Source organism: Enoplosus armatus, chromosome 15 (genome assembly GCF_043641665.1).
Source record: "Enoplosus armatus isolate fEnoArm2 chromosome 15, fEnoArm2.hap1, whole genome shotgun sequence".
Taxonomy (NCBI): Eukaryota; Metazoa; Chordata; class Actinopteri; order Centrarchiformes; family Enoplosidae; genus Enoplosus; species Enoplosus armatus.
This window is the reverse complement of record NC_092194.1, coordinates 15,892,886-15,910,827: the sequence shown is the minus strand read 5'-3', so window position 1 is coordinate 15,910,827 and position 17,942 is coordinate 15,892,886. Positions and strand designations below refer to the sequence as shown.

The 17,942-nt window shown below is 44.0% G+C and overlaps 1 protein-coding gene across 1 annotated transcript in view; it reads right to left on the bottom strand.

The window, feature by feature from the left end:
• The window catches only part of fndc3ba (fibronectin type III domain containing 3Ba), an 87,399-nt gene extending 72,000 nt beyond the window's left edge, over positions 1-15,399 (bottom strand). The window contains exon 1 of the mRNA XM_070920349.1: positions 15,364-15,399. The gene's annotated coding sequence lies outside the window, so the exon portion shown is untranslated. The remainder of the gene's footprint in view (positions 1-15,363) is intronic.
• Positions 15,400-17,942: the final 2,543 nt, after the last annotated feature.

The following is a 17,942-nucleotide window of genomic DNA, read 5'->3' as shown; positions in this document are numbered from 1 at the left end:
ATATGCACTCAGTGTGTGTGTGTGTGTGTGTGTGTGTGTGTGTGTGTGTGTGTGTGTGAGAAAGAGGGTGTGCATTGAGAGGCTGAAAGAGAGGGACAGAGGCAAAGTGTCTGAAACAAAAATTCAGCTTGCTCTTCAATTTCCCATCATGCATTAAGTTTGCATATGTGTGTGTGCATACATTTGTGCAGCTTCTTTATGTGTGCACGCCTCTCTATGTGTGTGTGTGTGTGTGTGTGTGTGTGTGTGTGTGTGTGTGTCCATGGTCGAAGTCCTCCTGCCCTGTAATTGCGGTAATGATATGTCATCCACGAAGAAGAACTCGGAACGGGTGGAGTGGAATGCAATGGACACATACGAGCACACAGTCACTTTCCAATTGCAAGCCATGTATGAACAAGCTCCTCTCTCAACTCCCTGAACTGAGGTCTTTAGAGCATCTTTTTTTCCCCCCAAAACAGGTGAGATCCAGCACCTCAAGAAACCACATCTGATGCTGCATATGGCTTTCAATTCACTTTCAACAGGTCTTTAAAACTTTTAATCAGGCTAATCTCCCTCTTTTCAAAACAGCCGTTATTATGAATGTTTATTGTGCATTTATCTGGTCCTCTTGTCGAGGGAAACCTACAATGAACTAGCACTTAAATGTTCACTGTCTCTGCTCAAGGACACTTCTTCAATCTGTTTCATCATGAGGGAAACCTGCCAAACCAGGAGTATCTGCATAGGATGAACACATCAATGCAAACACAATATATAGGACATAGAAACCAACTGGAAATTTCCCCCAAACAGCCTGATATTCAAACTAGCAGCACTTTATCGATACAGGCCTTTTTTTCTCCAAACCCTAGCTACTGCTATCCTTATCACAACAATGTTGGAGTTTTGGAAGTTTTGTCATTGCCACGTCCCACATTCCCTGCATAAACAAGCATTTCTCCACTTCTACAGAATGCAAATGAGTCTCCAAGGTTATACTGCGGTCGGTTGCCTGCATCTTGCACATAACTCATGGCAGATGAGGAGCTATGAACAATCTGCAGTTAGTGATAGGAAATGCAGGAACATCCCTGATCTTGATGTCAGTGTCTGATGAAATCTTGAACTGTCATGCTGCATTTAATTACTCTTTCCATAGAACTATTCTTTCTCTTCAATTTTCTCAGGCCCCCCACCCCCCCAACACCCGTCTCCTTTTTTCCCTGTTTCCTCTAAATGCCAGGCATTCTGCAGATCATTGTGTGCAGCCAGAGCGCCGACAAGTCCGGACTCAGCCTAGTAAACGACAGGCTCAGCACTTCTCTCCCCCGTCCATCCCTCACCCTCCACACACACACACAAAATGAGCACCCTGGGCAAAGCCTTTCTCCCCTGTCATCCTCCCATCTATCCATCTACCCACCCATCCAATCCTCTCATCAGGCCTGGTTTCCAGGAACACAGGCCAGAAACAGATGACCCAGTGACTTCAAGTCAGCCCTCGCTCTGCCTCTCCCTCCCTTTTCCCCTCTCTGCTACTGAGCCTTTTCAAGACTTATGCTTATGTTGTCTGCCCATCTTTCCCTCTGTCAACAAACACAATGTCCAATTTTAGACAGTTAGTTTAGTTCTTGTCTAAACCTCTTTCTTTTACTTTAAGTGAAAATCCAACACAATGCTTTGAAAAACAAAACTCTTAACAGCGCTGATCAGCTTGTTTCCACACAAAAAAAAGTGTATCGACAGTCAATGTTTTCCAGGGTGTCAAATAAGTAGCTCAGCCAAGGAGACCAGGATCTGACTCTATTGCCATCCACTTCCTGGAAAGACCCCGCCTTCCTCACATTCCATTACCCTGTCAAAACACAGCTCCCCTCTCCCACTGGCTGACGGGAAGTCATCGGCTCCCTTTATAGGCTGTTGCCGGGGCGGTGGGCGGGAGGAAGTAAAAGTGGAGCTCAAAGAAGCAGCGGTCCATTCCCAGGGAGAGACTACAGTTACATAACTGTGTGCACACACACACACTTAGGATCAAGACAACACCCTCAACACACAGCGGAACACAAAACAGGGTCAGAGAGAAAGAAAGGTGAAGAGACAGTAGAGGGAGTGCAGAGAAAGAAAAGGAGACAGAGAAGTTGAGAAAGGGGGAGGAAGAGAAGGAGGGAGGGGCAGGTGAGGCATCAGTTTTCCTTGTGAACAAAATGAAGAGGAAATGGCTATTTTACACTCAGGTCAGGAGCTGTGGGAGAGTAGTTCCAGTGTGTGTGAGTGAGACAGAGAGAGAAAGGTTAATTGGTGTACGGTGGAAGATCACCTGCATCAAACGCTAAGCGGAAGAGCAGTGGACCGAATAGGAGAACTGTGCCAAGAATAAAGTACACACACACACACACACACACACACACACACACACACGTGACTGACACAGCCCTGTAGTTTTGTCAAAAACAAAGCAATTTGGTGTTATTAAATCAATATTATCTGTTGCCTGTCAGGGCGGAATTGACAGCAATCTGTTAACTGAGAGAAGGGCAGGCAGGCAAGATGGAAAGAGGAGGAGGGAAGGGAAAGAAGACGGGAGGAAAGGGGAGAAGGGAGAAAATGGGGAGGGGAGGGGGGGGGGGGGCACGTTGAGTGTGCGTGGAGAGAGAAATGTGTGGAATCCTAATTGTGTTATTGCTCCAGAACAAACATTAGTCCTGCCTGTCATACCACAGACAGCAGGCACTGAGCGAGTGTGTGTGTGTGTGTGTGTGTGTGTGTGTGTGTGTGTGTGTGTGTGTGCGTGTGTGTGAGAAAGAGACAGAGAGGGAGAGTTAATTAAATGAGTCCGGCAAATAAAGAGTCAAGCTAAGAGAGTTTGAAACATGCTCTCCACTTTTTCCCTGGCTATTCATTCGTTTACAATCAGCTCTGTGTTGCACTGGGAGTTCTGTGTTAGCCGTTAGCTTCACATTAGGACAGCACAGCAAGCTCCAGCAGATGTGCGCATCTGCCAGCGAGCCCTCCCTCCTGCAGCTGTACGGCTGTGGGCTGGCCGTGTGTGTGTGTGTGATTGTGTGTGTGTGTGTGGTTGGGCTGGGGGCCAGCAGGCAGTAAACCCACAGTAGAGGCCCTGACAGTCCAATGCTTGCCACGTAGCCACGTAGCAGCGACGTAACTCAAGAGGAGAGAAAAGGAGATCTATATTCTCTCTCTGTCTCCTGTGTATGAGAAAAGCAGAGGGGAGAAAATAATCGAGTGAAATAATGTGGGTCATTGTGTGGGAGTCAGAGTATAAACAGAGGCAACGCAAACAGTCAAACTGACGGAGACAAAGTGACTTTGTGATACCGTTTATCCCAGTCACAGGCACTGACATTTCCACCAATTACATCAGCCAGACTCTGGCTCTATTCCTCCAACTGTGAGCTCCTTTGACTTACAGATGTTCGAAACCTGGTTCCACAAACTGGTGACCACACACACACACAACAAAATTGTTTACCGGCACAAACCCACCCACCCTAATCATCATTAAAACTGGTGTCATTGTCTTCATTATTTCTAGCAGCCTCATCAATGCCTGTAACATTTCTGCCATCCCCATGGCTGGCACTGCCAACATCTTCATTACGCCTGTCAATATGCCAGACTGCCTTAAGAAAATGCTGTATTTTGTTGGTGTTCGTGTGCGTTTAATACAGAGGAAGTGGCTATTCTCCCACAAACACATGAACATGACTCACTCTTCTTCATGGCAACGCTTCCAGATTTTTCTTCTCCTTTTGTCCTTTTCTCCCCCTCCTCCCTGTCTCTCTCTCCCTGTCTCTCTCTCTCTCTCTCTATCTCTCTCTCTCATCCCTCCCTCCTTCCTACTGCCCCACAGTTCAGACTTTCCTCCATCAGATCAAGAGAGGCTGAGCGCTCTGCAGCCCAGAGAGGAGCACTGAGCCTGAGGAGAGCTCACAGCAAACCCCTCCCTAACACCTTGGATCTCCAAGGCTCAGTCTGGCCACACACATGGAGGCTAGTTCCACAAGCCAGGAGACTAAAGGCTAAGTTGTGGCTGACTGGTGGGTAGGTGGTATGACAGGCTGTGGAGATGCACACACAAGCCATCTGGGTGCTGGCTTGGCATGGCTAACTTGTTAATAATGTTAAATAAGAGCTGGGGTTATCCAGTTTGAAGTATGCCTGCTTGCAACATTCAAGGATCATTAAAGATTCGGGAATACTTGAATATCTTTAGCCCCAAGCACAGCACCTCTGAACCCTAATGATCTTTAACCTATTGACCAAAGACGTGCACGTCTGCAGGTGTGCTTGTGTTCTGCTAGCTAGTGCTGTTTAAATTAAAAGTGTTTTATTTAACTTCCAGTGATAGTCAAACACAAAGACAGACAGACAAGCCGTTGATAACAATAGAAAGACAGATAGAAAGTAGAAAAACAGAAATACATAAGGAGAAAAGCTAGACAGTTATGTGGGTCATTGATTTTTTTATATATATACTAATGGATCAGTTTCAGAAATACATGTTATTTCAAAGACATTTTTCCTCTTGTCACCATGGAGATATGAAGACGGAATGAACTCAACTCAGGTTCAAACATTCTGTCTTTGTCTGCCTTTTTCTCTTTCTGACATGCACACAAATGAATCACAAAATTATGCACACTGTGGGCTCTCAGGGGGCCTTACACATGCTTCAGACATTCATTTACATCCCAGACATGACATTATTGTGCTGGCATGACATTACACAGCACTAGCTCAGCATTAGCTCCACATCCCCATTCATCTCTCCTCTATATGTCCGTACCCACCCCGTCCTCTCAAGTCTTTCCTGACTTTATTGCTATGAAATGCAGTTGGTTCCATGTAATACAGCCCTTTAGCGTAAATATGACACTTTGCCCGCAGAGCTGGATCCTTTTCAAGTGGCGGCTCAGATAAGGCAGCCTGTGTGCTGTGTATGACTTTTGTGGTTGCATGGTTTTCACAAGAAAGGACCAGTGGCCAATGAACATTAGTTACACTTTTTTTATGCACCAGCACTCACCCCTCCTCCCTCATCTCCTCTTCTGTCCCACTTCCAGCTTTAACCTGTCTGAGCGCTCCCCTGCCCTCCCTCTTCCTCACTTGCTCCCTCTCTATCTTCACCCCCACACTATTGGCCTTACTTCCCAAACAACCCCTCTGCCTTCAAAAGACAGCCGCCCATTCAGAAGGTTTTGGGGTAGGGTGGGGGAGGAGAGCAGCACAGGCTCGGGGAGGGGGGGGCGGGGTGCAGGGTTCTCATTCCCGCTAAATTGTCCCACATGGCTGAGCGTGCTTAGTTTAAACAAACACAGCCACTTCCTCCTCACTGCGCACATCGGCACACAGACACAGGCGGGCACACACACACACACACACCCCCACACAAACACACATCAATTGGGTGCTCAGGCATGCTTGAACTCCATTGCACAAAAACAAGCATGCACACACATATATATAAACACACATACACATTGTATACCCTGGCAGGCAGTGGACAATACTTTCAGTCTTGCACTTCCAGCCAGTAAACTTACAGCTGAGCACAGACTCACACACCAAAACACCACAGGACTGAAGATTACTTATTGTATAGTTCCTCATGAAGGAAGAGTTCACATGCATATTCAGCATATATAGTGTATGATTTGTCTTCTGGTTCCACTGAGTTCAAAAAAAAAACCTTTTGTGGGGCTTTAACTGTACAATCCACAATAAACATCTCAGCTAATGGGTCCCTGGAGTCAAACCCCAAAACCCAAACCAAAGAATGAGACTCAGGGATCAGACACTGGGCAGAATATGTGTGTGTGTGTGTGTGTGTGTGTGTGTGTGTGTGTGTGTGTGAGTGTGTGTGAGTGTGTGTGCACAGTTCTGTATGTGTGTCCAGAAAGACAGAAAAGGTCAGCTGTCTGGGGAATTGAACATTTAGCACCATCCAGATATTAAATTGCATTACTCGCATGCAAAAGAAATGTTTGTTTGTGCAATAGACATGCAGTAGACAATAGACATATGTGCAATATTTATGAAAGTGTTTTCATAGTAAAGGAGGGTAACGTATAAATAAAATAATGTCAAGTGTTTCTAACTTTTCTAAAATTGAGAATAAGAAGATGTGTATTTGTATGCCAACCTGAACCAAATCTCCTGAACTTTGTAATGTTTCACGTAAAAGTGAGTCACCACAAAGTTGTTGAAAATATTCAGAATGTAGAGCTGCAACGATTAGATGACTTTTGTTGTTTTACCTCTGCTGGGAAGTTCACTGTCAGGACCTACCTTAAGTCTCTCTGGCTCAAAGACCTCTGCATTACCATGTATTTCAATGCAATGACCTCCAATCATCATAATCAGCTCTACATTACAAAGGGCTGGTAAAGAGGAGTGAAGCAGGACAACCACAGAGTCCCAGACAATAAGTCCACATTCACTGCCAGTGGACCTGCTGCCGTCCAGGCCTGCACACACAGCATGTCTCTGCCACTAATGCCGAGCTCCATCAGGGCTGCATGCCATGAGTCTTAATTAAGACAGCTATGCCAAGTCAAGAAGTGAATTCTACTCCCCCTTCTCTCTCACACGCACACACAAACCAAACACACACAGATACAGACGGATGCACAAGCTCACATTCTCGGATGGACGAGCACGCAGACGCAGACAAACCACCAAGAGACATTCAGATCATCAGTTTTATGGGCCATGAAAAAGCTTGCTCAGTGGGTGGTGTGTGTGTGTGTGTGTGTGTGTGTGTGTGTGTGTGTGTCGGTGCTGAGAGAGAAAGACTATTTAGTCACACCTACATGAGAAACCTGTCTCCTCTCTCACAGACAACAACTGAGTCTGAGAGATGTGCGCACACGCACACACACACACACACACACACACACACACACACACACACACACACACAGCCTTTAAATGCACAACAGAGCAAGCAAATCATGAATGAATGGCTCTTTACATGCCTAATTCCATGACTAACTCATAGTCGTGTTTATGAAAGTGCATGTGTGTGTAAGTGTGTGTGTGTGAGCAGCCAGGAGTGTTTAATCCATTAGAAGAAAACTGAAATGGGCTGAAAAATGAGAGAGGACACTTCTGGGAACAGCAAGCCAATGGAAAGTGTACATACAATCACTTGCTCCCTAACATCAAACACACACTGACACACACACACACACACACACACACACACACACACACACACACACACTTATAACACCCCTCCCCACAGCCTGAGGTCACAAGGTCACATTCCTCCTCCTCAATCAGCCTCAGGATTTCACACACTAGTTCAGGGCTGTGTGGGTGTGTGAGTGCAGTTGTGTGTGTGTGTTTCTGCCTGCCTGCGTGTGTGGGTGGATGTGTGTTTGGGATGTTTCAATGATTTGTGGGGGGTCCGGCTTGAGGGGAAGGAGGGGAGAGGTGAAGGAAAATGCGGGAGGCCATGTCCACACCAAGCTGGATAATTCTGAAAATGCATTTTTTTAAACTCTCTCCAAAGGGAATAAAGCTTTTCCGAAATGATGAAGCCTGCGTAGACACAATCAGGTGCACATGAGGCCGTAAGGTTAAGAGAACAACTTTCTATTGCCTTCAATGGTCACTCATTTTGAAAGTTAGTACAGCCAATAACACAATACAGGTGGTGTCATTAACCTGTATTCATGTTTATGGTGTCAGTTAAGTTGTGCGAGGACAAAGTCATGACTTGTTCTACGTCTCATTCAAGCAGTGATGGGATTACTGTTTGATTTGGTAGATCGATACCATTTATGAGCCGTGATCAAATCACCTTTTTTATACCTATAACATAACAGAGTTTGCCTGAGTAGCTGTGTTGGCCCTTATGGAATAGAAGACTTAGTTATTTTCCCGTTTCGGAAACTACCTAAAATTGGGAATGTGGAAGAAGTCAGCATTTTCAAATGTATTAGCCTTGTGGAAATGGGATGTGAGTGGCAACAGAACAAAAAGGAGAAATGACAGGTATGTGGAGCTGGGTCGGGTGGGGGAAGACAGGGTGAGAGGAGGGGAGGGAGAGGTAGAAGTGTGTCTGCATGCCCTGAAGGGGGGTGGGTGGGTGGGGGGGGTTTAACAAGGAAAAGCAATAAAACATGTGGCTTTGCATCAAAAAACACCTACTTCCTCCCTGAGCAGAACCCTCAACTCTGGCCCTGCATAGCCGCCAACATGTACACACACACACACACATTTACAGTACATGCACAAACACAGATGGTCACACACACACAGAAAGAAGTATACTTTAAAATGTGAGCATGTACCACTTCCAATTCCAGTTCCAGCAATATAATAATCAGAAATATAACCAGTTACAAATTCAGTTCACCACTCCAGCACACACACACACACACACACACACACACACAAAATAACCCCCGCCCACAGCAGACTCTAGACACTTGAGATACACTCTCATAACGCTCACAGTCAGGCATAAAAACAGCCATTAACGACTGGCGGAACTTTCCATGCGCCTGCCAGCTAGCAACACCAACACGCCTGGCATGCTAATGCAGGCACGTAAAGTTAACTCTGTGTGTGTATGTTTCATGCATGTGTGTTAAGTCGGTGCTCTGTGTGCGTGTGTACAGGTGCACGCTTGATCCCTTCAGCCAGCTGACCACACATATGCACGCACACACACGCGCACACACACACACACACACACATCAGTGGGCAGCTTTTCATCAAGCTATTTCTATGGATGAGGAACTGTGTAAGGGCACGAGCAGGGCATCTGAATCACTCCAGCTTTTCTGCGCGCGTGTATCCACCAAACTTTACCAACTGACGAGAACTTGATGAGAAACTTGACAGCCTAATTTTTGGATTCCAAACATTTTATCTCTTTGTCGTAATCATTTCATTTCATCATCGGCTCTCTTCCTCCAGTGTCACTCTGCCTTTCCCTCTCACTGACGTCTCTACTGCAGCCATACAGCTGCTGTGAAGACCTTTCAACTGACACCAAGTGATGAGCAATGACACCAATCACCAACTAGAGAAGTGAAAGTTTTTGGTGAAGTGACACATTGCTTCATGTGCCAAGTATGTTGTGTTTTCAAATGCAAAGCTGTACAAATATTGCTGATATTTGCACAATAAGTCTACTGTATCCCCTCACAGAGTTATACAACACCGTACTGTACTATACTAAACTATACAACTTCCTGCATGATCTAAGGTGCTGTTTCAATATGACCATGTTTAATTCTGAACCTAAAACGTATTTGATCAGTAATTAATATATGTCTCCACCTCTTTTTTTATATATATATATATATACATATATATATATATATGTAAATGTGTCATTTTTCAATGATACGTCTCCTTAATTACTCTCATTACTGTTAAATCCACAGAATTTTCTCTTTATCGATTGGTTTGGTCTATAAAGCACCTTAAAATGTCCATTATAACCCAAGGAGGTGTTTTCAAACCATGGGTGAGTATATTACAAAGAAAAGCAAAAAATCATCACATTTGAAAAGCTGGAACCAGCTAACGTTTGGTATTTTTGCATGAAGCACCCTGAATTGCCTCTGTGTACGAAACGTGCTATATAAGATAGCCTTGCCCCAATACAGCATGCATGCTTTCATTCCGAAATGTTGTGTAAATGCCACATTATGTTGATGAATACTTTAAACTAGATGTCATAACAACCTCCAAACTAGTGCTGAAATCTTTGGGCTTTGGACTGTTAGTTGGCCAGAAAAAGACATTTGAAGACGTTGTGATGTACATTTTTCACAATTCTAACATTTTGTAGACTTAACAATTACTTGATTACTCAGAAAAAATTATCAGCAGATGTGTATATAAGCTGTGAAATAAGTCAACGAGTTGCTGACTTGTTCATTTGAAATTGAATTATGCCTTTTAAGACTGTTACTATTTTGTTAGCAGAAAGTTTAGGATAGCTGGGAACTTCAATGACCTTCATTGACAGTCCTTGGGGAGTTTTAAATTTATGCCAGCAATGGTAATCGCTCAGAGGAGGCATCACATTTCTCCAAATATCAGATATTCTGGACTGAAACTTGTAAAACCAGAAACCACAAAAATGACTGCAATTGTTTGGCGTTACACATTATGTTAAATGAGTGGAGAGGAGGGGAGAGGAGGAGAGGGCAATGGCAAAGGAGAGGGGAGGAGGGAAACGAGGAGGAGAGAAGTTGAAAGGCTTCTTTTATCTTCTTCTAAATCAACTGTCAACAATGCAGGAAATTATCAAGGGAGACAAAAAAAAAGGGGAGACAAGGCTCTGGAGAATGAGGGAGGAAGGGAAGGAGGGAGGAAGGGAGGCAGAGAGAAAGAGAGGAGGAGGGTAAACATTACAGCTCTGTGCCAAGCAAACATGAGATGCTGGGATACTTCAACAAAAAGCCGCCGTTCATATGGGAGAGAAAGAGACACCGAGACACCGAGAGGGAGAGAGCATGCAAGAGAGAGAGACAGTCAGACAACCAGCAGAGAGACACAGAGGAAAAGCTGGGAAACGGAAAGTGAAAGCATCAAGCAGCTGCTGTCATGAGACAGGACGTAATGCTTTTTTATTTCCTGGACTTTGCACCTACAGGCATCTCTTACTTGGTATCTGTTTGGTATAGTTATAGATACATTTGAATTTGAATTAATAAATGAAACATCAGGTCACAGAAGTTTAGGTTAGTGTTCCCTCTGGAGCTCCCCTGCACTCCATCAGAGACTGTTTTCAAGGCAAACACACCGATCTCGTCCACCACAGGGAGAACCTCTGTGCTTTACTGCACATCTTCAGGGCAGAAGGGTTACGGGGGCCAAGAGGAAGAGAAACTGCATGGACTCTCCTCCTGCCCTCCAGGGCTGCGGTCGAATAGTCAAAAGAAATTAAGTTTCTGAACACTTTTCCTTGACCTCAATGGAAAACGTCATGAGGTCAAGGAAAGATGAGAAGGAGAATTCATTGGGAGAATCTGACTGCACTTACACTCGTGTAATGATGCAACGGCAGATGCTATTGATGTAGGTCTGCTGCTGCAATTGTAGGACAGCATTATCTCCTTTCCTTTCCTTTCGTAAAGGATGGTCCAGTGCACCCCGTGCTAAAGGAGATAAGAAAGGAAGCACTGAAGCACCTTTCCTTAGCATCTAGAGAATTCGACCAGCTCTTATCATGGCTGCCACTTAGATACTTCCAGGTCATTTCATCATTAGGAACCTTCCTAAGCAAAGAAAGAATATTTGACCACAGCCCAGGTGTCGACCCCTTGACCTCACAGAACGGGAACGCCTTCACACATCCAACCCACCAATAAGAAAATCTCCTATCGCAAGGCAATGAAGCAGGAAGCAGCTCGTTCACTTGACCAAACCACACCTCTGCTACAGTAACAGTGAAGGCAGCAATCGTTCTGGGAAGCACACCTGTTGCATTTGGAGAAACAGATGGTACGACTGATAGCAGACATAGTTTAGACCTGTACGTGAAAAGACACACCAATTAATATTCCAAATATGGGCAGCTGATCAGGGCCAACTGGACCATTTCAAATGGTCATTATGAGTATATATAAACGGTAATTATGTATGATTTCTTGCAGACAGAGCGAAAATTGTAGATGATAAATGGTGGATAATTATATCTACACAGGCAGAGCATATTACACCTCCTTATTTTTTAAAGCTTCAAGGGGCTTGTGCACCTGTTTCATCAGCTAAAGCACCACTGTCCTATACTGACGAGGGCTGCAACCAATAATTATTTTCATTATCGCTTAATCTGACGATTACTTTCTGGATTAACTGATTAACTGTTTGGTCTATAAAATGTGTGAAAGTAGCAAAAAATGCAGCCTAAAGTTTAATATCGCAAAAACAAAGGTTGATCTGAAGCTCTCTTCTTGTTCTTCGCCTGTCTTTCACATGCTCACACACACTCTCCAGAGCTGCATTGTCTTGTCTGTGAAACTCTATAGGGTGCTCCAGCTTCTGTTCCTGATACACAAGCAGTGCTCAGTAACACTACCCCTCGGATAACATGTTCTAGGTTACCAGTCAGACACACACACACAATGAATAGCATCATCCTGCCCCTTCCCTGACCCCATTTCAGCCAAGCGTACCTGAAGGTTTTATAGGGCCAACGGGGAACCGCGAGCCTGCGCAGGTAGAAAGCGGAGAGCCCAGATTACGCCTGAGGTTAGACGGAGACATCACGAGTCCTCATGAAACATGGGAACAACTTCCTCATTGCTCTTAGAATAACCTGTCTCAGAATATTAGAGGGTAAACATCTTACACTTTCCACTAAATCACAACCTGGGTCACTATATGTCATTCTTAAGTGTGACCTGTAAAGAAAACTTGGTGGTAAATGTAGTAAATTGTCTGAAAAAAGAAAGCACAATAAATTGACTTTCGAATGATATATTCTGAATTCTTGGTACCCATTCTGCTGTCCTGGTTGAGGCACTTAAGTAGAATAAAACAAACTGACAAACTGATTAAGTGGGATCAAACAAAGCAGCTGCAAATTTACCCAATGTGTAGGAAATGACGCACCATCAGCCAGACTGACACAACTGAGTGGGTTGTACCTGTGTGACAAGAGGCTGTAATGGTTACAGAACACCGGTGGTTAGCTTATATAAAGCCTTATTCAACCTTTTGCCTATTCATGGGAAAGACAGAGAAAGCAACAATGGCTCCCCTCCTTCAACCTGACTCCAGTGTAAACATCGTTCTTTCTGTTCTGTATAATTGCAGTGTATTCGATTTTTTTAGGAAAACACCGAAAAAGGGAATTTTAAAAGTGGCGGACTAAAACTGGGGGGAAAAGTCACTTGCTTGCAATTGCATCAGTTTGAGTGAAAACCCCTGCTTACATTATGCTGCTGTACATCGTCCAGCACCACATTCCTGGCTCTCCACACAGCCAACTAGACACAAATATAAAGTATAAAAAAAAGACTGTCGTTAAAAATGCTGAAATAGGACATTTCATCCAAAACGTCTTATTGAATTTGCCATGAATACAAGAACAACATAAGAGGGCTTTCATAACTTTTCAAATGCCGGCCTATGAGCTTTGTTTACATTCTTATTGTGTATAAATGTTGAAGCCAAAGAGGATTAACTTTCAGAGAACACTGCACAGTGATATGAACCTCATTCAGCTTGTGTTAAGAGGGATATGGGTGTAGTGCTTAACCCATGGAAAAAAACACAGATTTTGCTTTGACAATATGGATTGCACTTATCCTCTGCGATCAGCTCAGCACCTTGAACGTCAGGCTACACGGGTGCTCGGACCTACACAACTTTTCCCACCAGAGATCCTTCATTTTCCACTTCTTTGTGCCGGCTGATCAATTGCAAAATCCTACAGCACCGTCAGCATCTGTTTCACATGTGACACACTTGACAAATAACCTTCACTGAAGTCAAAGAAACAAAAAGAAACATCCTGGGCTGCAGAGCAGAGATTTAAGTAACTCTTGAAATCTGAGTTAGTGCCAGATTTAGAGATGTGAAATTTTGAAAGATTTTAAGAACAAAAAAACAATCTAGAAACGTAAACTTCAGGGTAAAATACATAAATAATGTCAATCAAGCTAGTCTCCATCTTTGCCTACTTCCTACTCTCCATACCTTGGCTTTGTGTCCATGGCCTAAACTTTTGATGCTAAGACTCTTTGATGCCTCTGAGTTGTGGAAGCAAAATAAATTGCCCATTCATGCACCGCGGAGAGAATTCCTTTGCTCTCACCTAAACACACCTTTTCAGCGGGTAGCCAATCATTTCACACCCCCCACCAAAGAAGTCCCATATCAGTTTTTCACAGAAAAAAAAAAATTACATGGCCACATCAGCCTTTCACCAAAGGAATGTCATCTGACGTCATGTATTTGGGATCAGATTTCTTCCTCTCCTCTTTCTCTCTCTCTCCCCTGAAAAAACGTAAGCGTGTGTGCGCGCGCGCGTGTGTGTGTGTGTGTGTGTGTGAGAGAGATGTGTTAGGTTATTTTTTCCCCTAGCCTATATTCTCCAACGTGCCCACTGGATCCAGAGCCCACAGCAGGAGGGGGGGGGGTATGCGATTCCCAAATCATAGCCCCAATGTTACCCCCCTCCACCGCTAATCATGACAGCATGACAATTAACCACTCAGCCCTGTTATTAAATAAAAAAAATGACGCACAACCACCAAAATCTGGATCTCAAGTCATCTTTTGCATCTTAATTTCCCCCCCGACCCTTTGCTGCCACATCTCCCGTCTCCTCCTCACTGATGAGCGAAAGGGCTTTCGGTGCACTATTGTCTTTCCATGTAGGTACGTGGAAGGTTGATAATCGACCGTTTCAAGCTGGAGACCAATGTTTGATTTCCACGTCTGCATCAGAGAGGCTGAGGGAGAGGGAGATTTGTCTTCCCTGCACAAACAGACAGACAGACACGTAGTCGTTTCTGAGAGAGAGAGAGAGAGAGAGAGAGAGAGAGAGAGAGAGACTGGCTGGAAGGAATGCTAGGATATGCTGGAGTTGAGATTTTTTTCTTTTCCAAAGCCTTTTTCCTGCATTCTGCAACGGCACACAAACTCTATGGAAAGTCGTTCAAACACAGCCCCTTTAACATTTCCCAACAGTCAGTTATCCAACGCAAAATAACCCCCTATAGCGTCAATTCAATGATTTCGCAACCCCCTCTGTCAAATCTGACTGCCTCAGCATCTTCCATTCCAAGTTATTTTTCCAGCTATAAAAGTGCTCATTTCCTGATTTTGAGCAGCTACAACACCACCGGCTATTTACAGAATGCAAGTCGCAGCGCAACAGCTGCGATTAGTTGCAGAAATAAGCCAAAGAGAAAAGGTTTTCTCCTGTTGCGCACTCACTCCATCTGAAGTCCTCGGAGACAAAAACACATTCTTTCGTGAAAGCTGAGGAATCGGGACCACAAAGAGCAGGCTCCAAGCGCACAGACCCGACACATTCACCCGACTAGTGTGAAGGACTAACTCGGTAATCCCCGCTGTTTTGCTTTCTCCTTGTTGTTTCAAAATAAACGGGAAAATTCTGCCCAAAAGTTTCGATTCACCCCCCCTCCGCAGCAGAGAAGCAGTTTTCCTTTTTCCTTTGCGCTGGCCAAGTGGCCCAGACTGCCGGCGTCAGCGCTCAGCTCTCCAAACTCACACACACACACTCTCACACACACAGAGAGAGAGAGAGACACGCACTTCTAAAACTTTTTCAACATCGACTCCATCGGCCTCCATTCCCGTTCTTTGCGGGACGGTTCGCGCCGTGAAAAGAAGTGTAAAAGAACTCACCTCGCTGCAATAAAATAATCTTCAAACAGACGGGGCTGCGCGTTTTTTATTCCCAGGGTCTGGTCTTGACTGTCTGCTGGCGCGGCGCGACGCGTACTGCGAGACTCCGCCATGTCAATCAAAACGCGACGCACATGTAGGTCAGAGCCCGCCTCCTTTTTACCGTAATAGACGCTGCGCATTGAAAAAAGCCAAAACAGAGAGCAGCGATTTGACGGAGGCAAGCAGCAGCAGGCACGTTGGAAGTCACTGCTGCAGAGCTTCTCAAGCAGAGAAGGTGTTTTACAAGCAATGTCAACAACGGAAACGGTGATTTTCGGTCATTTCTAAACGATTTATGATCCAGTTTATGATTCATTAGCCTAATATTAATGTGTTATAATATTATATATATATATAATTTTGTCCTGGAATGGCCACTGATCAGGTAGAGGTAGAAAACAGTTATAAAGATGCAAAGAAACATCCACCTGGACATCCCAAACACCACCTTCAGCATTATTTTCAGGAGAAATGTAGGTGTTACATAAAATACCTTCATGCATTACATAAAAGTTGTCGTGTCCTAAAGAATTTCTGTCCTAAGGGCATTATGTCAGCCCACAACGGTGGGTGCACCCATCTGCAAATAAAAGCAAGCTGGGTCCAGTTTGGGCTGGTTTACATTTATCTTTCATTATGACACAGAATAACCTGCAAATGACCTGCTCTGATCCATGTCACCTTGCTTGGCACTGGTACATTTTATCCACTCATTTTATCCAAAATTAACAATAAATGTCACAGAAAAAGAACTTAATTACAATACACAAAAGTTCCCTACAGACATAACATGTGCAAAATAGTCTGCCTACAGCAGGTTTTGAGTGTGTCAAATGGGTCAAAGCTCTGTCTGCAGTGTCTCCAAAACAACTTAGACAACAGGCCAAAGTCCCTCTGGTGGCTGCGCTGAAACCTGGCATCCCTCAGCTGGCAGGTCTGTGGGTTGTAGGTACGACACTGGTGCTTAAGATGTAAACATTGTGACCAATCAAGATCAAAATCAGTGAAATCTGTGATCTGAATTTGGTTCATAGATGTGATCACAAGGCCTCGTGTACTGCAAAGAGTAATGAAGAGACTGTATGTAGACCTTTAACTGTACAGTGTATCCAATCAGCTTCCTTTAACTGGATGCATTACGACACAGTTGCATGTGTACACAGAGCTTTATCTGTGGAGGAGATTATTTGGGCATGTTGGTGCTTGAAATTAAGATATTAATGCCAACAAGTGCATGTCAGGATCAGAGCATTAAACCTACTAAGTGCCTTGGTGCCAAACGCATAATTTCAGTAGTTTAATTACAAACCCACATATCCACCATTTGATGAAAACTACTTTTCCTGAATGATTTCTAGTGCATTTTAAAACTAAAACAGAGCAGATGCTTTACAATCAGGTATATTTCCCCCTAATAACAGTCTAAATGCCTACAGGATTTTGACTGGTGACTATGGAGAGTTGAACTGCACTGAAAACAGTATAAAAGTGAATCACTCACTGCGCAATAAGAACTGAATTTGACATATTTTGGCTCCCAGACTGAAAAATGTGAGGAATCCTTCAGACATGACAAAGCCTTGGTCCATTTAGTTGTTGCTCTTTTCAGATCGCTATTTCATTTTGCAATAACACAACTACAAGCTACATAAAGAACATGTGCAAACAACACAAAAACAAGCCGTCAAATCAGTTATGTTCGTGTTTGTCTCCAACAGTTATCGACCTCTTTTTTTTCTCCTGTATTTTAAAGCAAGCAGCCAAATACACTCATTGCCCCTGAGTTCTAGATTTCTCTCTGCTGGCACACACACACACACACACACACACACACACACACACACACACACACACATTCCAGCAACTGCACTAAGAAAACAGCCACTGGTGTAATTCTAAGCCAGTAGGGGGAAAAATGGCCCTGGATCAGGACAGTGTGCCTGTAAGGAATTAAATTCAACTCAGTTCAATTCAATAAACAATAATCATCCTCAAGGGGCAACTGATGTGGAAATCATGCTCAGGTTATATACAGTTGGCACAGACAGACTGTGGAGCCCCCTAACTGCAGAGATAGTGTATGATGCCACTTAAACAAACTGGGTTACTTCCAGATTTATTTTGTAATATGGGCTCATTCATATTATTCTTTTGTAATCTCTTCTTTGTTCATGACTTTAGTTTCTTTTTAGTGGATGTATCTGAAAGCAACCACAAAGTGCTTTATATTCCAGAGAGGGCAATATGGATGAAATATTCCATCATAGGTACTTTTATACTGTGATAGGGATGTATATTGTGATCCAAAAAAAAAAGGAAGAGTTCTCCCATCCAAATCTATCAAAATACTCAATCAAATCCTTTTTATCTTCAGCCCTGATGCACTGATGTTTCTGTAATACTGTCTTCAGTGTGTAAGAGCATGTAGCGTCTTTTTAACCTGTCGCCAACATAAAGTGTCCACCAATACGTCACCACCAGGTCCATCAAGTAGTTACCTTCTTTTTAACCAGATGTTAATGTCCATTTTGTGAATA